The sequence below is a fragment of the Hemitrygon akajei genome, chromosome 6 (genome assembly GCF_048418815.1).
Source record: "Hemitrygon akajei chromosome 6, sHemAka1.3, whole genome shotgun sequence".
NCBI lineage: Eukaryota > Metazoa > Chordata > Chondrichthyes > Myliobatiformes > Dasyatidae > Hemitrygon > Hemitrygon akajei.
The window spans coordinates 137,049,273-137,075,065 of NC_133129.1; the positions used below are offsets into that span (position 1 = coordinate 137,049,273).

General features: G+C 41.7%; 1 protein-coding gene across 6 annotated transcripts in view; it reads left to right on the forward strand.

The window, feature by feature from the left end:
• dagla (diacylglycerol lipase, alpha) overlaps positions 1 to 25,793 on the forward strand; it is a 350,361-nt gene that overhangs the window by 125,408 nt on the left and 199,160 nt on the right. For 5 of the 6 annotated variants that reach the window (XM_073049359.1, XM_073049360.1, XM_073049358.1 and 2 more), the window contains exon 2: positions 17,551 to 17,686. The exons of the other annotated variant lie outside the window; for it this stretch is intronic. The gene's annotated coding sequence lies outside the window, so the exon portion shown is untranslated. The remainder of the gene's footprint in view (positions 1 to 17,550; positions 17,687 to 25,793) is intronic. 6 annotated transcript variants of the gene reach the window in all.

A 25,793-nucleotide genomic window follows, 5' to 3' on the forward strand; every position in this document is an offset into this window, starting at 1 on the left:
TAGGGATAGTAAAGTTAAGTTCTCTTAACCAATCATTTTAAATCTTATAAAAGGCCTTTGAACGTATTTTCATAATTATATTGTAAACATTTGATATTACACCTTTCTGAAAAGGATTTAGTTCTAACAATTTCTCCCAAATACCCGAAGAATCAAGATGTAATTTGACCCTGTTCCAATCCTATTTATTTTTCCGGTTTTGATTATATATATGTTGAGAGGATCGGAGTTGGGGACACTGATGATTTTGTATCTTTTTATAGATACTATAAACAGCCCATTAAAAAAAATTTTTTTTCCTTTTTTTTCTTTATTAGTTAGTGGTTAGTTTGTTAGATTAGTTTTTCTTAGGGTAATAATTTTTTTTTCTTTTCTGTGTTTTTTTCAAAATGATATACCTAGTTTTTTTTGGTTTTGTTTATATGATATTTGTATCATTCATGATTTGGGAAGACTTAACTATATTGTACTTATTGCTTGTGTATCCTTTTATGTTCATTTTAATTTTTGATTTTGTAAGTTTGTAATCCCATTATCTATGTACTAATCTTATCATGTTGATATTAATAAAAAGATTGAAAAAGAAAGAAAGAAAGATAATTCCACCATGCTGTTAGATAGTTTTCTTACTTGGATCTAGCTGATAAGGATTCAGTGATACATTTTCTGAGGGCAGCACTGGAAGGGAGCCCAGCAAATGGTGGCATTCACGTGCACTTTCTGCCATGGTCTTTCTCTGTTAGAGGTCACACATATTGTAGATATTTGGAAATTGACTGCAGTGCATTTCATAGATGGCACACTTTGAAATCCGGATGCATTGTTGCTGGAGAGAGTGAATGTTTAGGATGGAATATTGGTGCCAAGCAAGTTTGCATTTGTGCCTCAGATGAACTTACTGAAGGTTGAAGATCCACTCATCCAGACAAATGAAGAGTATTCCAACATGTGTGAATTTTGGGTAGAAGAAATTATTTTGCAGTTGGTTCCCAAGTCACCACCCTACTGTTGTGGCCATTGTATTAATGTCTGATCAAGAAACATTCAAGTCAATGGTGACTTTATACCAGGTTATTGATGGTAAATAACTTGGCCACAGTAGTCATTTAATGCTAGGAGGAATTGATTAATCTGCCTGGATCTTTTGTTAAAAAGTATAGACTGCTTCTAAGGAATTGTGAATGGAACTGAATGCTGTGAAATTATAAGTATTCTTCAAAGTTAGTAGGACAGTAGCTACCAACTGGTCTGAAAAAACACATTCTATATAATAGTAAATTATTGGTGAGTAAGGATTACATGACAGCAGCATTGATAATATTCTTCATAATTTTCTTACTGATGTAACATTAGATGCTTGGATTTGACCTGGTTTATGTACAGAAATGCCAGGTTCTCAGTTCAACAATGCACCTTTCTACATACAATGCTATAATGATTCCTTTTGCACTATTTTCACTAGCTCTCCTGGGGACAAGGTACAACTCTTGGCATTTAAATTGTAATGTAGGAAGTGACTGAGGAAGATCCTGCCCAAATGAGCAGTAAAAGTGATCTCATCACTGTATGGCTCAATGTGAGATAAATCAGTGAGGAAATGTGCAATAGCAGCCAGTGAAGGCTGGTGTTGAGTGGGTTGGGGCAAGCAGTTCAGCCATTCAGCATTCAGATATGGCAGTCAGGCCTAGCCCTGACTATATTGGTGAGTATTTTCTTATGCTGGGGATTAGCAGCGGCTGCTCTCTGACAGACGGCCGATTCCAATGGTCACTTCTTTATGAATGTGTTGTACAACTCTTCCCAACTCAGTGCTTACATTATGGTAATAATTTCACTGATAATTGTTGGTAATCTACCAAAATGAGATTACCATTTCATTAGTTATAGAAACAACTGTGGAGGGCAGTTGTTCATGCCAGCACCCGACAAATACAGTTGATTTGTGCACTACCATCTTCCTTCAAATGCAAGGGAAGATATGTCTATGAGTGTTTGGAGTTCAGAACCAAGAGCATTATAATGATTCAGCACTCTGTAGGCTGGTAAATTATCACTGCCTCAAGCAACTTGGCTAGTGTGTTATCAGGCATGAATCAATAAGTTAAGCAGCATATTTGGCAGAAGATGGTTGCAAATTTTTATCCTTGTCGGTTTTATCTGTATTTTGGTGAGTCAGATCAGGTAACAGAATAGCTTACTTGGCCACTAGAGCACAATTCCTTTTCTTTTGTTCATTTAACAAAGTCATTGATCGTTCCTTACCATATTGCTGTGAGTCTGGCATCACATATGGGTCGCAAAGAACATTAGTGAATGAGTTAATTTTTTTTATATGAATTGGTCATTGTTACTGAGACAAGATACTTATGCCAGATCATTTAGTTAATTGAATTTGAAATCTTAAGTTGCAGATAACAGATTTGAATTTGTATCTCAATGTCACTAGTGTGGCCTTTGAATTATTAGAAATCATTTAACCGCTGTTTTTTTTCCTAAACTATGGGAAGTGGATATTTGAGACCATGCAATATAAAGCTTGTTCACTGTTCTGAAATACAGCTGCCTCATGTACTTCTGCTTTTGATGTTAAATCAATTCCTGTCTTCAAGCTGCAAGATTGGGAAATATTCCAGTATGGGCTCACAAGCAGTGACTAACATTGTTGTCTCACAGTGCAGATAAAGTAATTTCCAATTAGAAGGAAAGTGTATCTGTCTACCCCGACATTCAGTGATTTTAATATTTTAAAATATCCATGAAATATAATGCCTGGAGGGGAGAGGGTGCTGCACTAACCAGTCACATAAATAACATGGCCATATGTGTAGGTCGGAGCCACCTCTTGCAAATGATTTGCATCCTGACTTCTGAATATTTCTCAGCATACAAGGGGCAAGTCAAGAGTGTTGTGATTATGATCAAAGCCACTGGAGAGACACTGAATAAAGACATTGAAGTCTTTATTCAGCACAACAAACAGACATCATTCTGGAGACACTTTTGGTTACGGCTCAAAGACGTAAAGGTACATCACATTTTTATACCCTTGAGACCAACGGTAACATTAGGTGTTTCAGTACGATTTCATAGCTACAATGACATACTTAGGGTTGACAAATGGATCCTTTGAAATACATATTGTAATTAATAAGAAGCATCTGAAGGTCCAAACACCTTTGGGAGAAAGTACTTAATTCAAATGTTCTAAAACCTTTTGACACCAGAGAGCTAGACACCCAAAATTAGTGTTGTCAGGTTCATCTCTGAGTGCACAAATATAATAAATATTCATTCTCTGTATGTTTGAGCATGTTTGCTATACTAAGTGATGGCATCTATCTGATCTGCGCATCCAGCTTGCGCTTAATGCACAATAGTGCAAATAACTTGGCCATGTTGCTTGATTTGATGCAAGCCAATTAACACAACCTCATTGTCTTAATGTTTGGCTCTTGCATATGCAATCTCTTAGTCTGTAGAGCAGCCTGTCAATTAACCGCTTGCAATTTACAGAGAAGCTGAAGGCTATTAGCAAGTTTCCTGAATTTATTTACATTTACAATAAGAAGTAAAGCATAGTTCTTTGAATTAATATCTGCTATATTCACGTAACTCCAGAATACTCCCCAACATACCCTCCTCTTGGCTTCTGGACAAAAATCTCTCCCAAGTAGACCAAGGAGGATCTGATTGAGCGGGGCAGTGAAAATTCCCTTCACTTTTGATCCCTTCCCCAATTACTGAGCTGTGTGTACCAATATCAACACTATCCAATATCCCTAACTGGCTATCTACAAAACTGCAGAGATGGCAATAAAACATTTCAGAAAATTGATCACAATTTCGTCCCCGCAATCTATGATAGGTAATGCTATCAGTAGTGGCTGTCAGTAGTTGCTCTGTAGCCAGGGTCACAGCAAAGTAGCTTTCTTTTGAGTTCACATTCCATGCCATGATAGATTATCCAAATGATCTTGACAACCAGATCTACAGAAGGGTTTGGGATGGTCTGTATTCAAATAGCTGCAAGGATCTCACCCCAGTGGTACCCCCCTCCTGGAGCATCCTTTTGATCACTGGCCCAGCCATTAAAAAGGATCCAGCTATTTGTGTTCACTCCCCATTCAGCTGGGGTGGCTGCCTTTCGATGCTGTGTGTGACTTCTCTCTTTTTTGGTCTGCCTTGCCATCAAGGTTATGGAAATTGATGTCTCTGCTTTAACTCAGATCCCTTCCCATTTGTTTTCCCCAATATCTTTCTATTCTATTCTGATCTATGCGACTAATCATCTACCTTCAAGAGCAAGTTATAGGTCTATTTCCATTACTGGCTGGTGACCATCACTTAGATTCACTGTAATGACATGGTAATTGGTGCACTTGTTCCCTTATTCTGTCTGTGAGACTGATATGAAGGCGAGTCATACAGTTTAACCTGAGTCCAGTGTTTCCACTGGCTGTCTCATCTGGTCTGTACACAAACACAAGTGCCATTTGTCAGAGGCACCACCTGTGATTCTGTTCACCTGGGAGTGAGCCTTGCCTTTTCAGACAGCTCCCTTATCATGAATGGTCTCTTCAGTTTAGGAGGATTATTTTCTCTCCCTCTGGCTCACTCAGATCAGCAATATATTGCTGTTATTTTGTTCAGTCCCTCAACACTTTAAGCTAGTTACAGAGGCTGTTCACATTATGAGTCATTTTATCCCCCCATAAGTTCCAGGTTCACAGCAACCAGTAATCATCCCATGAGAGAATTGCATTGTTTGCTCCGTCAGTAATTCATAGGGGCTAAAACCAAACACGTGGTTTGGGGTTGCTTGCAGTCAAATCAGGATTGCTGACAATACATTAACCTATGTCTTTCATGTCTCTGTTATAGCTTTAGCTAAGGCAGTTTTGATTGTTCAGTTCATCCTTTCTACCATTCCTGAACTCTGTATGTGGAATTGTTGTCGAATCCCTACAGCTTGCACGTTTCCTTTCTCACTTTCCCTGTGAAATATGTTCCCTGATCCGAGTCTACCTGGGGTGGGATTCCCCACCTGGGGAGGATTCCAGAGCTAAAGTCCATGTGCTGTGCTGGCAGTTCAATCACTCATTGGCAAAACCTCTACCCACTGGGTGAAATTATCCTTGATCACCAGGCAGTATAGCTTCCCCCTCCCTGCTTTTTGGAGGGGTCCCATGAAGTCCATCTGGATGTTTTCCCTGGGCCCCTTCAGCCATGGTTTGTTTACCAGCTGCACCTTTATGCCCTTACGGGGGTTATGCTGGGCACAGTAGTACAAAGGCGACAGCATTTCTCAACATGTTTGCCCATCACTGGCCACCGCCAGGCTTGCGGGAGGGTCATGATATACAGTACCATCCCTGATGATATAACTTCATGATAACTTCATAACTTGATGATATGACCCCATGATATAACTTCAGTAGTATCTGCCTAATGCATGGCTACTGAGGCTCCTACCTTCCCATGAGTCCAGCTTCCCTCTGGTAACTCCTGTGCTCCCTCTCTCCTTCATTTCTCCTTCTCCTCTGTCTCTATCTCTTCATAAAATTCTACTGAACTAGCTCCAGTAGTTTGTACCTGCACACTTGCAATTTCAGATGCCCCTTGTTCTTCTGTCCTTTTTGCCCTGATGTCTGACCACTCATTCCATATCTGCTCCTTACTTCCACCTTTTTGGTGAGCCTTTACTTTAATCACTGCATTCTTTGGAGGCAGCCTCACTGCTTCCAGCAGTTCCTGTGTTTTCAGTCTCAGATGCTGATATGTGAGCAGCCTTCAGAATGGCGAATGCACTAAAAGCATCTGGCCCATTGGGAATACCTGGCCAAGTACTAAAAACTTATGATGATCAACTGGTTAGTGTGTTCACTGAGTTCACTGAACCTCTCACTTCAGTGTATGGTACCTACCTGCTTCAGGTAGGTTTCAATTATACTGGTACCTAAGAAGAGTGTGGTGATCTGTCTCAATGACTTTTGCCCAGTAGCACTTACATCCGCAGATATAAAGTGTTTTGAGAGGTTGGTAATAAAAAATATCAACTCTTGCCTGAGGAGCAACAGGTACGCAGCAGATTCCATTTCATTGGCCCTTCACTCAATCCTGGAACATTTGGCCAGCAAAGGCATACATCAGGATGCTGTTTATTGACTACAGCTCATCATTCAATACCATTACACCCTCAAAACTAATCAATAAGCTTCAAGACCTTGACCTCAATACTTCCTTGTGCAATTGGATCCTCAATTTCCTCACTTGCAGACCTATTCAGTTTGGATTGATAACAACATCTCCTCCACAATCTCCATCAGAACATGTACGCCAGAAGATTTCGTGCTTAGTCCCCTGCTCTACTTAATTTATACATATGAGTGTGAGGCTAAGAGCAGCTCCAATGCCATATTCAAGTTTGCAGATGACTCCACTGTCATAGGCTGAATCAAAGGTGGGGATGAATCAGAATTTAGGAAGGAGATTGAAAATTTGGCTGAGTGGTGTCATAGCAACTCATTGTCAGAAAGACCAAGGAGACCAGAGGTCCATGAGCTAGACCCCATTGGAGGATCAGAGGTAGATAGGATTAGCATCTGTAAATTCTTAGGTGTTACTATTTCAGAGACCTGTCCTGAGTGCAACACATAAGTGCAATATATAAGAAACCATGGCAGCACCTCTACTTAGGAGCTTACAGCGATTTGACAGTACATCTAAAACTTTGATGAACTTCTATAGATGTGCAGTGGAGAGTGTATTGACTGGCTGCATTTCAACCTGGTGTGAAAGCACCAATGTCCTTGAATGAAAAATCCTACAAAAAGTAGTGGATACAGTCCAGTCCATCCCAGGTAAAGCCCTCCCAACCATTGAGCATATCTACGTGAAATGTTATTGTAGGAAAGCAGCATCAATCATTAGGGACCCTGTGACTCAGGGCATGCTCTATTCTCACTGCTGCCATCAGGAAGAAAGTACAAAAGCCTTAAGACTCATGTCACCAGGTTTAGGAACAGTTACTACCCCTCAACTGCCAGGCTCTTAAACCGAAGTGGATAACTTCACTCAACTTCACTTGCCCCATCATTGAAGTATTCCCACAACAAATAGACTCAATCTCAAGGACTCTTCATGTCCTCAATATTTGTTGCTTATTTATTTATTATTATTTCTTCACTTTGAATTTACATGGCTTTTTGTCTTTTGCACTCTGGTTGAATGCCTTAGTTGGCTGGCCTTCCACTGGTTATTCTATAGATTGACTGAGTATGCCCACAAGAACATGAATCTGAGTTGTATTTGGTGACATGTATATACTTTGATAATAAAATTTAAAAAACATAGAAGCATAGAAAGCCTGCAGCACAATACAGGCCCATCGGCCCACAATGCTATGCCGAACATGTACTTTAGAAATTACCTAGGGTTACCCACAGCCCTCAATTTTTCTAAGCACCATGTACCTATCCAGGAGTCTCTTAAAAGACCCTATTGTATCTACCTCCATCACCATTGCCGGCACCCCATTCCACACACTCACCACTCTCTGCGTAAAAAAACTTACCCCTGACATCTCCTATGTACCTACTTCCAAGCACCATAAAACTGTGCCCTCTCATGTTAGCCATTTCAACCCTGGGGAAAAAGCCTCTGACAGTCCACACAATCAGTGCCTCTCATCATCTTATACACCTCTATCAGGTCACTTCTCATCCTCCGCCGATCCAAGGAGTAAAGGCCAAGTACACTCAACCTATTCTCATAAGGCATGCTCTCCAATCCAGGCAACATCCTTATAAATCTCCTCTGCACTCTTTCTATAGTTTTCACATCCTTCCTGTAGTGAGGTGACCAAAACTGAGCACAGTACTCCAAGTGGGGTCAGACCTGGGTCCTATATAGCTGTAACATTACTTCTCAGCTCTTAAACTCAATCCCACAGTTGATAAAGGCCAATGCACCATACGCCTTCTTAACCACACAGTCAACCTGCGCAGCAGCTTTGAGGGTCCTATGGACCTCGGACCCCAAGATCCCTCTGATCCTCCACACTGCCAAGAGTCTTACCATTAATATTATATTCTGCTATCATATTTGACCTACCCAAAATGAACCACTTTACACTTACTTGGGTTGAACTCCATCTGCCACTCCTCAGCCCAGTTTTGCATCCTATCGATGTCCCGCTGTAACCTCTGACAGCCCTCCACTCTATCCACACCCCCAACCTTTGTGTTATCAGCAAATTTACTAACCCATCCCTCCACTTCGTCATCCAGGTCTCTTATAAAAATCATGAAGAGCAGGGGTCCCAGAACGTATCTCTGAGGCATGCCACTGGTCACTGACCTCCATGCAGAATATGACCCATCTACAACCACTATTTGTATTCTGTGGGCAAGCCAGTTCTGGATCCACAAAGCAATGTCCCCTTGGGTCCCATGGCTCCTTACTTTCTCAATAAGCCTAACAAGCCTTACTCCTAAGGGACTGCGTTAGGGAACTGGAGTTGTGGCTCGATGATCTTCGTCTGGTCAGGGAGAGCGAGGAGTTGATAGCAAGGAGTTATAAGCAGGCGGTCACACCGGGGCCATGGGGGACAGACAAGTTGGGTAACAGTCAGAAGAGGGAAAGGGAAGAGTCAGGTACTAGAGAGTACCCCGTGGCTGTCCCCCTGAACAATAAGTACTCCTGTTTGAGTACTGTTTGGGGGGGGGAGGTGGGGGAGACAGCCTTCCTGGGGGAAACAACAGTGGCTGTGCCTCTGGCACAGATTCCGGCTCTGTGGCTCAGAAGGGTAGGGAAAGGAAGAGAAAGGCAGTAGTGTTAGGGGGTCAGACAGGCGATTCGGTAGACGCAGGAAAGAAACACGGATGGTAGATTGCCTCCCAGGTGCCAGGTTCTGGGATGTTTCAGATCGCATCCACAATATCCTGCAGCTGGAGGGAGAACAGCCAGAGGTTGTGGTACATATTGGTACCAATGACATAGGTAGGAAGAGGTCCTGAAAACAGACTACAGGGAGTTAGGAAGGATGTTGAGAAGCAGGACCGTAATCTCAAGGATAAAGTCATCTCAGGATTACTGCCTGTGCCACGTGACAGTGAGTATAGGAATAGAAAGAAGTGGAGGATAAATGCGTGGCTGAGGGATTGAAGCAGGGGGCAAGGATTCAGATTTCTGGATCATTGGGGCCTCTTTTGGGGCAGGTGTGACCTGTACAAAAAGGACAGGTTGCACTTGAATCCGAGGGGGACCAATATGCTGGCGGGGAGGTTTGCTAAGGCTACTGGGGAGAGCTTAAACTAGAATTGTTGGGGGGGGGTGGGAACTGAACTGAAGAGACTGGGGAAAAGGCGGTTGGCTCACAAATAGAGAAAGCTTGGAGATAGTGTGTGAGGGAGGATAGGCAGGTGATCGAAAAGGGGCGCATTCAGACCAACGGTTTGAGATGCGTCCATTTTAACGCAAGGAACATGGTAAACAAAGCGGATGAGCTTAGAGCATGGATCAGTACTTGGAGCTATGATGTGGTGGTCATTACAGAGACTTAGATGGGTCAGGGACAGGAATGGTTACTTCAAGTGTTGGGTTTTAGATGTTTCAGAAAGGACAGGGAGGGAGGCAAAAGAGGTGAGGGCGTGGCATTGTTGATCAGAGATAGTGTCATGGCTGCAGTAAAGGTGGACGTCATGGAGGGATTGTCTATGGAGTCTCTGTGGGTGGAGGTGAGGAACAAGTGGAGGAAAGTCAATAACTTTACTGGGTGTTTTTTATAGGCTGCCCAATGGTAACAGGGATATTGAGGAGCAGATAGGGAAACAGATTCTGTAAAGGTGTAATAATACCAGAGTTGATGTGGTGGGAGATTTTAATTTCCCAAATACCGATTGGCATCTTCCTAGAGCGAGGGGTTTAGATGGGGTGGAGTTTGTTTTCAGTGTGTTCAGGGAAGTTTCCTGACACAATATGTAGATAAGCCTACAAGAGGAGAGACTGCACTTGATTTGGTATTGGGAAATGAACCTGGTCAGGTGTCAGTGGGAGAGCATTTTGGAGATAGTGATCATAATTCTATCTCCTTTACAATAGCATTGGAGCGAGATAGGACCAGACAAGTTAGAAAAGCGTTTAATTGGAGTAAGGGGAATTATGAAGCTATCAGGCAGGAAACTGGAAGCTTAAATTGGGAACAGATGTTCTCAGGGAAAAGTACAGAAAAAATGTGGCAAATTGTGTGGAGTTCTGCGTAGGTACGTTCCAGTGAGACAGGGACCTTCTGGTAGAGTATAGGAACTGCAGTTACAAAGGCTGTAATAAAACTAGTCAAGAAAGAAGAAAAGTTTACAAAAGGCTCAGAGAGCTAGGTAATGTTAGAGATCTGGAAGATTATAAGGCAAACAGGAAGGAGCTTAAGAAGGAAATTAGGAGAGCCAGAAGGGGCAATGAAAAGGCCTTGTGGGCAGGATTAAGGAAAACCCCAAGGCATTCTGCAAGTATTTGAAGAGCAAGAGGATAAGATGTGAAAGAATAGGACCTATCAAGTGTGACAGTGGGAAGGTGTGTATGGAACTGGAGGAAATAGCAGAGGTACTTAATGAATATTTCGGTATTCACTATGGAAAAGGATCTTGGTGATTGTAGTGATGAATTGCAGCGGACTGAAAAGCTTAAGCATATAGATATTAAGAAAGAGGATGTGGTGGAGCTTTTGGAAAGCGTCAAGCCGGATAAGTCGCCAGGACCGGATGAGATGTACCCCAGGCTACTGTGGGAGGCAAGGGAGGAGATTGCTGAGCCTCTGGCAATGAATTTTGTATCATCAATGGGGACGGGAGTGATTCCAGAGGATTGGAGGGTGGCAGATGTTGTTCCTTTATTCAGGAAAGGAAATAGAGATAGCCCAGGAAATTATAGACCAGTGAGTCTTACTTCAGTGGTTGGTAAGCTGATGAAGAAGATCCTGAGAAGCAGGATTTATGAACATCTGGTGAGGTATAATATGATTAGGAATAGTCAGCATGGCTTTGTCAAAGGCAGATATCAGTAAGGCATTTGATAAGGTGCCCCATGCAAGGCTTATTGAGAAAGTAAGGAGGCATGGGATCCAAGGGGACATTGCTTTGTGGACCAGAACTGGCTTGCCTGCAGAAGGCAAAGAGTGGTTGTAGATGGGTCATATTCTGCATGGAGGTCAGTCACCATTGGTGTGCCTCAGGGATCTGTTCTGGGACCCTTACTCTTTGTGATTTTTATAAATGACCTGGATGAGGAAGTGGAGGGATGGGTTTGTAAGTTTGCTGTTGACACAAAGGTTGGGGGTGTTGTGGATAGTGTGGAAGGCCGTCAGAGGTTACAGCGGGACATTGATAGGATGCAAAACTGGGCTGAGAAGTAGCAGATGGAGTTAAACCCAGATAAGTGTGAAGTGGTTCATTTTGGTAGGTCAAATATGATGGCAGAATATAGTATTAATGGTAAGACTCCTGGCAGTGTGGAGGATCAGAGGGATCTTGGGGTCCAAGTCCATATGGCACTCAAAGCTGCTGCGCAGGTTGACTGTGTGGTTAAGAAAGCATACTGTGCCTTGGCCTTCATCAATCGTAGGATTGAGTTTAGGAGCTGAGAGGTAATTTTGCAGCTATATAGGACCCTGGTCAAACCCCACTTGGAGTACTGTGCTCAGGTCTGGTTGCCTCACTACAGGAAGGATGTGGGAGCCATAGAAAGGGTGCAGAGGAGATTTACAAGGATGCTGCCTGGATTGGGGAGCATGCCTTATGAAAACAGGTTGAGTGAACTCTGCCTTTTCTCCTTGGAATGACAGAGGATGAGAGGTGACCTTATAGAGGTGTATAAGATGATGAGAGGCATTGATCGTGTGGACTGTCAGAGGCTTTTTCCCAGGGCTGAAATGGTTGCCACAAGAGGACACAGATTTAAGGTGCTGGGTAGTAGGTACAGAGGAGATGTCAGGGGCAAGTTTTTTACGCAGCGTGTGGTGAGTGCGTGGAATGGCTGCTGGCAACAGTCGTGGAGTCGGATACGATAGGGTCTTTTGGTTAGGTACATGGAGCTTAGAGAAATAGAGGGCTATGGGTAAGCCAAGTAATTTCTAAGGTAGGGACATGTTCAGCAGTACTTTGTGGGCCGAAGGGCCTGTATTGTGCTGTAGGTTTTCTATGTTTCTATGTTTACGTGGGATACCTTATCAAATGCCTTGCTGAAATCCATATACGCTGCATCTACTGCTCTACCTTCATCAATATGTTCAATCACAACAAAAAATTTTCAGACTCGTAAGGCACGATCTGCCTTTGACAAAGCCTTGCTGGCTATTCGTAATCATGTCTCCAAATGTTCATAAGTCCTGCCTCTCAGGATCTTTTTCATCAGCTTACCAACCACTGAAGTAAGACTCACTGGTCTATAATTTCCTTGGTTATCTCTACTTCCTTTCTTGAATAAGGGAACAACACCTGCAACCCTGCAATTCTTCGAAGCGTTTCCCATTCACATTGATGATGCAAAGATCATTGCCAGAGGCTCAGCAATCTCCTCCCTCGCCTCCCACTGTAGTTTGGGGTACATTTCATCTGGTCCCGGAGACTTATCCAACTTGATGCTTTCCAAAAGCTCCAGCACATCCTCTTTCTTAATGTCTATATGCTCAAGCTTTTCATCCTTATAATTGCTGAGATCCTTTTCCGTAGTGAATTCTGAAGCAAAGTATTCATTAAGTATCTCTGCTCTGTCCTCTGGTTCCATTCACACTTTTCCACTGTTACACTTGATTGGTCCTATTCTCTCACATCTTACCCTTGTTAGGTATATTAGATATCTGTGCTGAATACCTTCCCCTGAGAACTTCTTCTTGTGCTCACACCATCAGATAATCATGCACCACCTCAAAAGCATTCATGCTGTCTGTGCATATCTTTATACGTCTGCCCTTACTGTATTGCAGTGCTTCTGTGAGACCCATCAGTTTTGCCACCTGAGCTGAGCAATCTCCTGGTGGTGCTCCTGGAGCTAATTCCTCACTTGTTTCTTTCATCAAGGATGATGCAGTCTGTGGCTTCCCACACCTCTGGGAACTGCTGACAAAGTAACCCATGGAAACCATCCTGGCTTCAGTCCCTGGTCTTTGGAGCTGCTGCTACTCTGCTGTGTACTCTATAGGTTGTACAGGAGGTTTGCTGCCTCTTTGTCCCTTTCTAGAGTCTATAGCAGTCCCTGCCTCCCTCAGTAGTCTATTCCAAGGATAGTACCCTCTTTATTTGGACACGCCCAGAAATATGCTGGAAACGGCACTTCACCAGTTTTGGGTAACTGTGACTCAATTCTTTTTGCCCTCACCGTTCTTCTCCCTATACCAGTAATATAATTAGGCTCTCCAGTCATTGGCATGGGAAGATCTGTTATTAATACTGACGTCCACTAACATATCACATTGTCCGCCCCTAACAATCCTGTTATGTACACCCGTGGGTCACCAATGCTGACAATGGTTGCGCCAGCAGCTATTTGTGTCTTGAGGCTGTTGTTACTAGTTCCATAATTTGGTAAGCAGTCAGATTGGACAGAGAAGGTGCTGTCAGGATCAGGGACTTGGGTGATGTTGTGGCCTCTGCCTGTCTTGGTGGGTCACTCTCATGTCTCTTGCCCCTGCTAGGACAATATCTACAACCATGGCATTGGAGACCACAGTTGTAATATTATCTCCTCTGCCTCCAATATCTAGTGCAGCATCCTCTCACTGAGTGCCCTGGTTGGTGGTAAACATAGCAAGATTCTTCCATCTTCACAGCAGCTGTGTCTGACCTCTCTTTCCTCACTTTCAAACTATTTCTCGGCCCATGAAACTATCGTGGTGTAGGTGGATCCCACCATTATCCCCAAATTTAAAACCACTTGGAGGGTTACGCTCAGCCCTTTGAGCATTTTCAGGAAGACTGTATCATTCCTCCCTGGATTGCTCAACCTGAGCATTCCTCATAGAGCCTGTATTTTTGCTCTGCATAATCTATGGTGTGTTTATTATTTTTCTGACAAACTGATGTTACCATTCCACAGTTACTCTCTCCTTCTCCAAGTCACTGTCTCACTTGTTCCTCAAAGTTCCGATATCTTTCCTCATTGCTGGCATTCACACTAGTTGCCCATGTTCCATCCTGCAACCCTGGTCCATACAGGCTAGGTGCACATTCCGAAGAAGTGGGCAGTGGTCTAATTTCCAGTGAGGTCAGGAATGTAGTGTGCATTGTGGCCTATATACCAGTCGTAAATAAATAATCTTACAGGGAGGGCCTTTCTTATCACCTGCCAAACAAGACCTTGGTGCTTGATGGAAAGGTTTGATTATGAGGCATTCTACCAAATCACTTTGCCAGTCTACTTGGGAAACTAGTCTGCCATATCCACTGCCTTTCTTTCATCTTGAGCTCTAACACTTCTTACAGATTACTAATTAACTTGAGATCAAAGATGTTATTTCAGATGGTGTTTTACAAGGAATGAGATGGTGAGGAATGGATCAACTGAAAAGAATGTTCTGAGGCAAAATAATTCAGATCCATCCTTGCCAATGTGATAGTACTGTTAGTATTTCACATGTAGTGACGTTTAGTGTTTGTATATCCAGGGTGGGTGCACAGCATGATGCAGCTACACATAAAGGTAGTCATTATAATGAGTGTTACGTTGGGTATAAATTGTTCTCCTTATTGTGGACATTTATATATTGAAGTTACATAAACATGAGTTTTGAGCTCCAGATAAACGGAAAAGTCTCAGGTGTTTGGTACAGTGAATTTGTGAGGTATGAAGCAGAATCAGCAACATCTAGAGCACCTTACAGCTGATGACCAGGTTCTTGAGTTCTTTCCTGTGAATGGTAGTGAGTGCTGTGGCTGATGTATCCTATTTCTTGCATTCCCTATACACTCCACTAGTTCTTTCTGAATTATTCAGCTTCAGTAAATTTGCCAGTGATTTCAGGTAATCAGACATGACATTGAAAGGAATGGCTACTGAAGAACTTAATCTTTTGCTGTGATTGACTTTGTCACCAGAAGCCAATATGCACCTGTAAAAAGTTCAACATCTGTGGACTGACAATGAGTCCATGCAGAGAGGTTGTGATCTAATTGCTTTTTCTGGCTCTTGTAGCCTCATCCTTCCTGATTGACCTAGCAAAAAAGGTCCTTATCAGATAGGCAATCCAGAAGAAAGAAGTCAATTTTACCTAATACATGTTTGATGAAGTTATTTGAAATACTTTGTTGAATGTTCTGTGATGCCTCTTGTACAATTGAGAGGGCCTCTCCATTTCTTGCAGTCCCATGTTTTTTGGCTTCAGTCTTCAGGTTTACGAGGCTTATGACTATATTAGGTAATACCTTTTGCTCATTATATTTTAGAAAAGCTGTAACAGAGGAATCTTTAATTTCTAGCTATCATGGTTGTGGTCACTGGGCTGTTTATGCATTTAGATTCACGGAAGAAACTTTCAATTCTGCTTTGTCAGTATTTAGGAAAGAAACCTAACCAAGCAATTCACTATGTTATTGAGTAGTGCTAAATTGGTTGAAATTAGTTGTGCATAGGGTTAAAACACGGCTTTTTCATTGTTGTGTCTATTCTTTGGACAACTCCGGGAAAGGGGAAAAGGACTAACTTCCTAAAACTAACTTCCGGTTGGTTGCAGGATGTTGGAGCATATTCTGGACTTGGGGTGTATAGCAAAATGTTAACTTCAGACCCACCCTTCAGATCTGAATATGGACTATAGAATAAATTTAAAATGCAGCTCTGGACAATAGAGCTGTGAACCATAGTTAATTGGAAAACCAGACAATGTTGATTTAACATTCATTTTGGGTGTCTGTAGTGTGGGTGTGAAGACGGAGGTGTTAGTTATATGCAATTCAAAGGAAGCACTGTAAATACATTGTAAGTATAGAATTGCCTTTTGATCTTTAGCATATAAAATGTCACGTAATATTTGGTTGAACAGGCCTCCTGCTCCAAAAGAATCTCAATATGATGCCTGCTATGTCTCATTTTGTTGAATAAAAGACTACTTCATATCCACCAGCTGTGTCTCTCCAGTGACTTTGTTCACATTACAACACGGGAGATCAGTCATTGAATAAGGGAGCAGCAGACTTGATCTGTTTTGTGATTAGTGTGATTTTACAGGCACTTGATTGCAATTTTAGAACTGGGGATAATATTGGGATTTGTAGGATTGGGAATATGAACCTCCCAGTATGGCAGAGTGGAAGATGTATGTGCTTTCATCGGCAACTATTATTGTTTTCTACATATTAATTTGAACTCTCTCATTTTCAAGTTATTTCCAGAAAGGTGCAAAAAATTACTAAATTGGATCATTAGTTTTATTTCATTTAGAGTAAGACTTTTCCTCTTTATTTGAGTTTGCAATTTATTAATTTTCCCAGTAATTTTCTCATTAGCACAAATAATGCTGCATGATTCTTGCAATAATGTTATAGATAGAATGATATTGTTAAATTTAATTACATTGCATATATAAAAATGCTTAATTTGAAGACAATTATTTTAGTTGTTTGTCAAGCCATAATGATTTCCAGACTTTGAGATGAGGTTGTGTTGCCATGGAAGTTTGCCTAGGCCATGTCTACAGATTTTTTTCCCTCAAGCATCTACTCAGCAGGGGACCAGAATTAACTTGGCAGAAGGATAAAACCATATCTGTTATTACCATGTTGGCAGCCGGAAGATTTCTGACAGCTAAAGTTTCTGTACTCCTTTTGAACCCTCACTTAATCTGCTGCAAAACATGCAGATTGCATTTAATGATACAGTGTCCTCAAGTGAGCTGATCTCAATAAGAAATCAGCTGTTTAACCACCTGCACTACAACACAACCTTTTAAACAGTAAGCACAGTATTACTGACCAGCTGCCATATGTGTACAGCAATACTTAGTCATGTGAAAATTAACAAATTTAGTTAACTCAATGATTGACATACATATTTCAAGTTAACTATTTGAAGAATGACTTGTGAAAAGGTTGCCATTTAAATAACAACCAAGTAATGCTTTTTTATTGCAAATTTGATTTTCCCATGGTTTTGTTGTGAATTCAGCTCATTTTAAGTCCACTGTATGACTAGAAAAATTGCTCAATACATACAGCTGAATGCTTGCATAAGTAGTCATAACTATTTCCCCAATTTTGCTTAAAATTCTTTTATATAGAGTGTAGTGTAGAACGTGCCAGGATTTACATAGTTTGGGATACTGGATTTGCTAATTGGGAAGCACTGATGGCAAAAAAAAATTGAACTAAAAACAAGTTTCTAACATCTGCAGATTCTTGGTCTTCCTTTGTAAACTTCAATTGTAAGATTTTAAGTTGTAGAAAGTATATTGGTTGATGTAAGCAATATAGCAGTTAAGGTAATATGTTTTATAGAAACATGTAAGGAACTGATGTTATTAATTTAATATCTTGTTATTATCATATTACTTATTTTTTTAAATTTTAGGTTCATCTTTGGGCACATATAACTTTAAACAACACTTCAGTGTATGTGATTTCTAAAATGTGCCCGATTGGCACTACTTGGCATTGGATTAGGAGTGAAATTGGAACAAATTGTGTTTTGATGAAATCTGGATCACGTAAGTAGACTAATTTTGGTTTTGGAATGTCTTCCATTGTGTTTTGAAAGCAGATTTGACAAAGTGATTATATATTCAGAGGTATCCACAGGAGAATGCTACACACCTCTTATAAAAGCCATAGAACAGAATTAAGCCATTCAGACCATTGAGCCCGCTCCACCATTCCATCTGGATAACTTATTATCTCTTTCTACCTCATTCTCCTGCCTTCTCTTTGTAATCTTTGACGCTCTTACTAATCAAGAATCTATCAATATCCACTTTAAATATACCCAATTACTTGGTATCCACAGCCACCTATGGCAATGAATTTCACAGGTTCACTATTCTCTTGCTAAAGAAATTCCTCCTAATCGCTGTTTTAAAGAGATGTTCTTGTATTCTGAGCTTGGACCTTCTGTTCTGGTCCTAGGAAATATCCTAATCACTTCCATTCTGTCTTGGCCTTTCAGCATTCAATAGATTTCAATGAGATTTCCCTCATTCTTCTAAACTCCAGCAGGTTCAGGCCCAAAGCCATCAAACACTCCTCATAACCAATTTATTCATGGGATCTTTCCCGTGAACCTACACTGGACTCTCTCCAATGCCAGCACATCCTTCCTTAGATAAGTGGGCCAAAACTGCTCACAATATTCCAAGTGTGGTTTGACCAATGCCTTATAAATCCTCTGCATTACATTTTTGCTTTTATATTCCAGTCCTCTTGAAATGAATGCTAGCATTGAACTTGCCTTCCTTGTCACCAACTCATCCTGAAAATTAACCCCTCAAGTGCTTTGCACCTCTGATTGCTGTATTTGCTCCCCATTTAGAAAATCTTCTACACCTTTATGCTGTCTCCAAACAAGAAATAGTCCATCCAGACGCATTTCAAATCATAGTTGGGATCTTCAACAGGCTTGTTTGAAGAAAGCTGCCCATTTACCATCAGCATATAACCTGTAGCACCAGAGGTCCCAACAGACTAGACTACTATTATATTAAGATAAGGAATACCTACCGTTTCATGTTCAGACTGTGTTTTGATAAATCTGATCACTTGGTTGCCTGTCCTCCCACCTGCATACAGGCAGAGGTTAAAGGGCAAAGCTCCAGAGATTTGGATAGCAAAGAGGTGGTCACCAGGGACAGAGGAGTGGCTACAGGAATCGGTGGAGTGGGCAGCGTTCAAGGACTCATTGTGGATCTGAATGATTACATGGTTATCACAGATTTTTAAAACAGTCGTAGACAAATGTGTCCCTCAAAATCATTCAGTGTTTTCCTCGGTCAGGAGCCCTGTATGAGCCATGACATTTGCAATCTACTGAGGGCCAGATCAGAGGCATGCAAGCCTTGTGACTGAGAAGGTTACTAGAGGTTCAGGTACAATCTCTGAAAGCCATCTCACAGACAAAGTGGCATTCTGGACAAGACTTGAATCAATGAAAGATACTTGACAGTTGTGGCAGGGTTTGAATACTATCACCTCTTATACAATAAGATGCGACATAGGCAACACTGGGGCTTCACTTCCAGATGAGCTCTATACCTTCTGTACTTGCTTTGACTGTGAAAACATGGGGGAAGCTCTTAGAACTACCGATGTTCCTATGAATTTAGTATCTGAGGTCAAAGTGCAAACAGCCTTCAGGAGGGTGAACTCACAAAAGCATCCAGCCCAGATGGGGTACTTGGCTGAGTAGTAAATTCCTGTGCTGATCACTTGGCTAGAGTGTTCACTGAGATCTTGAATGTTTTGGCACTCTAAGCCATTCCGCCTGCTTCAAGTAGTCTTCAGTTATACAGGTGCTGAAGATGAACATGCTTAGCTGCCTCTATGACTATCATATTTTCATCAAGGGTGATGAAGTGTTCTGAGGGGTTTGATATGTGTTTTGATATCAACTCATGCCTTGGACTTGGATCCACTCCAATTTGCCTACAGGAGCAACAAGTCCACAACAGGTGCCATTTCATTGGCTCTTTACTCAACCCAAGGACATCTGGACACCAAAGATGCATACATCAGGATGCTGTTTATCGACTACAGTTTGGTGTTCATGACACCATCCCCACAAAGCTAATCAATAAATTCAATACCTTGGCCTTAATATCCCCTTGTGCAATTGGATCCTTGATTTCCTCACTTTCAAAACAGTCAGTTCGGATTGCAACATCTCCACAATTTCCATCACCAGAGGTACACAACAGTGTATGCTTAGCCCTCTGCTCTACTCACATTACACTTAATATTGTGTGGATTAGTATAGCTTCAATGCCATATCCAAGTTTGTTGATCCCACCAGTGTTGTAGACTAAATCAAAGGTGATGATGAATCAGCATATAGGAGAGAGATTGAAAATCTGGCCGAGTGGTGGCACAACAACTACCTCTTGCTCAATGGCAACAAGATCAAGGAGCTGATTATTGACCAGGAGGAGGAACGTAGAGGTCCATGAGCTAGTCTTCATTGGAGGATCAGCTAGAGAAGATCAGCAACTTAAATTTCCTGGGTGTTGTTATTTCAGACCTGTCCTGGTCACAACACCCAAGTGCAATTGTGAAGAAATCACAGCACCACCTCTATTTCCTTCGGAGATAGTAAAAAGTCGGCTTGACATCCAAAACTTCGACAAACTTATATGGATGTGTGGTGGAGAGTACATTGACTGGCTGCATCACAGCTGGGTATGGAAACACCAGAGCACTTGAATTGAAAGTCCTCCAAAAAGTAGTAGATATGGCTCAGTCCATTATGGTTAAAGCCCTTCCCACTATTGAGTACATCTGTGTGAAGCGTTGTTGCAGTAAAGCAGCATCGATCATCAAGGATGCCCACCACCTAGGATATGCTCACTTCTTGCTGCTGCCATCAAGATTCACACCACTCAGTTCAAGACCAGTTGTTCAGAATCAGAATCAGGTTTATTATCACCAGCATGTATCGGAAAATTTGTTAACTTAGCAACTGCAGTTCAATGCAATACATAATATAGAAGAAGAAGAAAAAATAAAATAATAATAATAATAATAATAATAATAATAATAATAATAATAATAATAATAATAATAATAATAATAAATAAATAAATAAACCTATTACAGTATACGTGTATTGAATAGATTAAACATTATGCAAAAATCAGAAATAAAAAATGTTAAATAAGTGAGGTAGTATTCACGGGTTCAAAATCCATTTAGGATTCGGATGGCAAAGGGGAAGAAGCTGAATCATTGAGTGTGTGCCTTCAGGCTTTTGTAGCTCCTATCTGATGGCAACAGTGAGAAAAGGGTATGCCCTGGGTGCTGGAGGTCTTTAGTAATGGATTATGTCCTGGGTATGTGGTAGGCTAGTACCCAACATGGAACCAATTAAATTTACGACTTTCTGCAGCTTCTTCTGCTTTTGTGCAATAGGCCCTCCACCACCTCCCCATACCAGACAGTGATGCAGCCTGTCAGAGTGTTCTCCACGGTACATCTATAGAAGTGTTTGAGTGCATTTGTTGACATACCAAATCTCTTCAAACTCCTGATGAAGTATAGTTGCAGTCTTGCCTTTAGAACTGCGTCGATATGTTGGGACCAGGTTAGGTCCTCAAAAATCTTGACACCTAGGAACTTGAAACTGCTCATTCTCTCCACTTCTGATCCCTCTATGAGGGTTGATATGTGTTCCTTCGTCTTGCCCTTCCTGAAGTCCATAATCAGCTCTTTTGTCTTAACCACTCCCCGCTGAACATCGATGGCTCCTCGGTAGAGGTCGTTAAGAGCACCAAATTTCTTGGTGTTCACCTGGCGGAGACTCTCACCTGGTCCCTCAACACCAGCTCCATAGCAAAGAAAGCACAGCAGTGTCTCTACTTTTTGCGAAGGCTGAGGAAAGTCTATCTTCCACCCACCCCATCCTCATCACATTCTACAGGGGTTGTATTGAGAGCATCCTGGGCAGCTGCATCACTGCCTGGTTTGGAAATTGCACCATCCCGGATCGCATGACCCTGCAGCGGATAGTGAGGTCAGCTGAGAAGATCATTGGGGTCTCTCTTCTCACCATCACGGACATTTACACTACACGCTACATCCGCAAAGCAAACAGCATTATGAAGGACCCCACGCACCCCTCATACAATCTCTTCTCCCTCCTGCCGTCTGGGAAAAGGCACCAAAGCATTCGGGCTGTCACGACCAGACTATGTAACAGATTCTTCCCCCAGACTATCAGACTCCTCAATACCCAGAACCTGGACTGACACCTTAATGCCCTATTGTCCTGTTTATTATTTATTGTAATGCCTGCACTGTTTTGTGCACTTAATGCAGTCATGGGTAGGTCTGTAGTCTAGTGAAGTTGTGTGCTTATTTTCTCTCTGTGTTGTTTTTTACATAGTTCAGTCTAGTTTTTGTACTGTGTCATGTAACACCATGGTCCTGAAAAACGTTCTCATTTTTACTATGTACTGTACCAGCAGTTATGGTCGAAATGACAATAGAAGTGACTTGACTTGATTTGATGTTGAGTTCAAGGTGGTTGCTGCAACACCACTCTACTAGTTGGCACATCTCGTTCCTGTACGTCCTCTTATTTCCATCTGAGATTCCACCAACAATGGTTGTATCATCAGCAAATGTATGTATGGTATTTGAGCTATGCCTAACCACACAGTCATGGATATAGAGAGAGTAGAGCAATGGGCTAAACACACACCCCTGAGGTGCGCCAATGTTGATCGTCAGCGAAGAGGATTATCACCAATCCACACAGATTGTAGTCTTCTGCTTAAGATGTCAAGGATCCAATTGCAGAGGGAGGTACAGAGGCCCAGGTTCTGTAACTTATCAGTAGAATTGTGAGAATGATGGTGTTAAATGCTGAGCTATAGTCGATGAACAACATCCTGTCATAGGTGTTTGTATTATCCAGTGATCTAAGGCCATATGAAGAGCCATTGAGATTGCATCTGCCGTTGACCTGTTGTAGCAATAGGCAAATTGCAATGGGTCCAGGTCCTTGCTCAGGCAGGAGTTTAGGCTGGTCATGATCAACCTCTCAAAGCATTTTATCACAGTAGATGTGAGTGCTACTGGGTGATAGTCAATAAAGCAGCTCACATTATTCTTCTTAGGTACTGGTATAATTGTTACCTTTTTGAAGCAAGTGGGAACTTCTGTCAGTAGCAGTGAGAGGTTGAAAATGTCCTTGAATACTCCAGCCAGTCAGTTTTCACATGTTTTCAGAACCTTACCAGGTACTCCATCGGGACCTTTCACCTTGCGAGGGTTCACTCCCTTTAAAGACAGCTAACATCGGCCTCCGAGACTGAGATCACAGGGTCATCGGGTGCAGCAGGCATCTTCACAGCTGTAGTTATGTTCTCCCTTTCAAAACAGGCATAGAAAGCATTGAGTTCATCTGGTAGTGAAACATCGTTGCCATTCACACTATTGGGTTTCGCTTTGTAGGAAGTAATGTCTTACAAACCCTGCCAGAGTTGTCATACATCTGATGTTGCCTCCAACGTCATTGGAAGTTGTCTCTTCACCCTTGAAATTGCCCTCCTCTAATCATATCCGGTTTTCTGGTACAGAGCTGGGTCGCCAGACTTAAATGCCACAGATCTAGCCTTCAGCAGATGATGTACTTAGTGGTTTATCCAAGGCTTTTGGTTTGGGTATGTGCAGTAAGTCTTTGTAGGCACACACTCATCCACACAGATTTTAATGAAGTTGGTAACAACTGCAGCATGCTCATCCAGATTCAAAGATGAATCCCTGAATACAGTCTAGTCCACCAGTTCAAAGCAGTCCTGTAAAAGCTTCTATGCTTTTCTTGTCCATATCTTCTTGGTCCTCACTACTGGTGCTGCAGTCTTTAGTCTCTGCCTATGCTCAGGGAATAGAAGTACAGCCAGGTGATCAGACTTCCTGAAGTGAGTGTGTGAAATAGCATGGTAGGCATTCTTGCTGGTGGTATAACAATGGTCCAGTGTGTTGTTTCCTCTGGTATTGTAAGTGATCTGTTGATGGTAATTGCCTAGTAATTTTTTCAGACTGGCGTGGTTAAAATCCCCCAAAACAATGGTGAAGGAGTTTAGGGTATGCTCAGATCATCCAAAGCCTGATAGACATTTGCCTGAGTTGGAATGTGTACTACTACCAAAATGATCCCGGAAATCCCCTGTGGTAGGTAAAACGGCACTTAACCGCTAGATATTCCAGGTCTGGTGAGCAGAATTGGGACAACCCTGATACATTTGTGCAGCTAGAGGAGTTGATCATGAGGCATACTCCTCCACCTCTGCTTTTGAGAGACTCTATAGATCTATCCTGGTGATATATACTGTAGTAAACCCATTGATCTGAATTGCTGAATCCAGTATGGAAGGGGTTGACCAGGATTCTGTGAAACAAAGGATACAAGCGTTCCTAATGTCCTCTGATTCAGCACCCTAGCTCTGAGATCATTGATTTTACTCACCGGCGACTGTACGTTTGTCAGCAAGATAGTCGGTATTGGGAGTTTAAAAACCTGTTTCCTTCAATGCACTTGTATCCCTGACCTGCAGCCACATTTCTTGTGTGGAATCCGATGAGGAATCCGTCCACAATCGGAATTGTTTCCGTCAGTTTTAAGCAATGATAGTTCGTTTAAACACATTAAGACATCCTTGTTGACTGTACTAACCTTGGAAGCAGTTGTGCTTTTTGGCTCTATCTGGCTGAAACAAGACTATTTAATCATATCCATTCAGTATTCTGCTGCCACATGAGTCGCCTCGGGGCACCCCGGAAGTCAACCTGCGAGCCATCAGCCTCTTGAACCAAAGTGGATAACTTCACTTAACTTCACTTGCCCCATCACTGAACTATTCCCACAACCTATGGACTCACTTTCAAGGACTCTGCATTTCATGTTCTTGATATTTATTTATTGTTACTCTTATTTTGTTTAGTATCTGTAGTTTGTTGAATTTTGCTCACTGGTTGAATGCCCAACTTAGTGTGGTCTTTTATTGATTCAGTTAAGGGTTCTATTTGGAATTATTGAGTATGCCGACAAGAAAATGAATCTCAGGGTTTTGTATGGTGCTATATAGACATTTTGATAATAAACTTAACTTTGAACTTTGTTAGTGATTTGGTTACAGTTAGAGTTAATTACCTGCTGCTGTGATATTGGCTCACAGTACTTTATTACACTGGACAGCTTCCTGAATACTTTTGGGTGTTTCTTATGGATTTTGGTATGTTTATCATGAAAATTGCCATGAAATTTCCCTATCATGTACCAATTTTTTTTTTAATCACCTCCCTTTCTTATTGCAATTTATAATTCAAGTCCACTAAAATGTTGCCCACAATGTAAGCTGAAAAGTTTTCTATCTTGTTCAGGCATGCTAGGACATACTTAAGCAAGGTGGATGCTGCAGGGCAAGACAGGTTTTAGAAAAGTTATAAAAACATCACATAAACACTATTCTATGCATTAAGTTTACATGTGTATTGGTTTGCAATCACGTTGATGTGCCTATGCCCTACAGGCATAGCATGTTGTGTGTACTCATTATTATAAAGATATTTTATTCTCAGAAGTATTTGTGATAGCAAAGTGTCTCACCAATGTTGCAGCAGCTGCAATACTTTGTGTTTTGTTTGTGGTGAGTATGTGCTTAAGTCTCAAAGACGGAATGTAATTCTTCTTATTAAGAAAGACTATGAGCTCTACTTTGGGTGTAAAATTGATGATCAAGACAAAGCCGAGGCTTCTTACATTTATTGCACAACATGCGCTGTTGATCTTAGAGTATGGCTCAGAAGTACTCGGAAGTCAATGTCATTTCCTGTCCGGATGATATGGTGAGAGCAGAAGGATCATATGGCAGACAGCTACCTCTGTCTGACCAGTGTGTCTGGTTTCTCTTCTAAAAATAAGAAATCCATTGAATATCCCAATCTCCCTTCAGTCATCAGACCTGCACTGCATGATGATAATCTTCCAGTACTGAAGCCACCAGAGACATAGAGTCAGTCTAGGAGGAGGCAGACACAGATACCATGATGCACAAACCAGGAATGGAAAACAATGCTGATACTAATACAGATTTATTAATACAGATG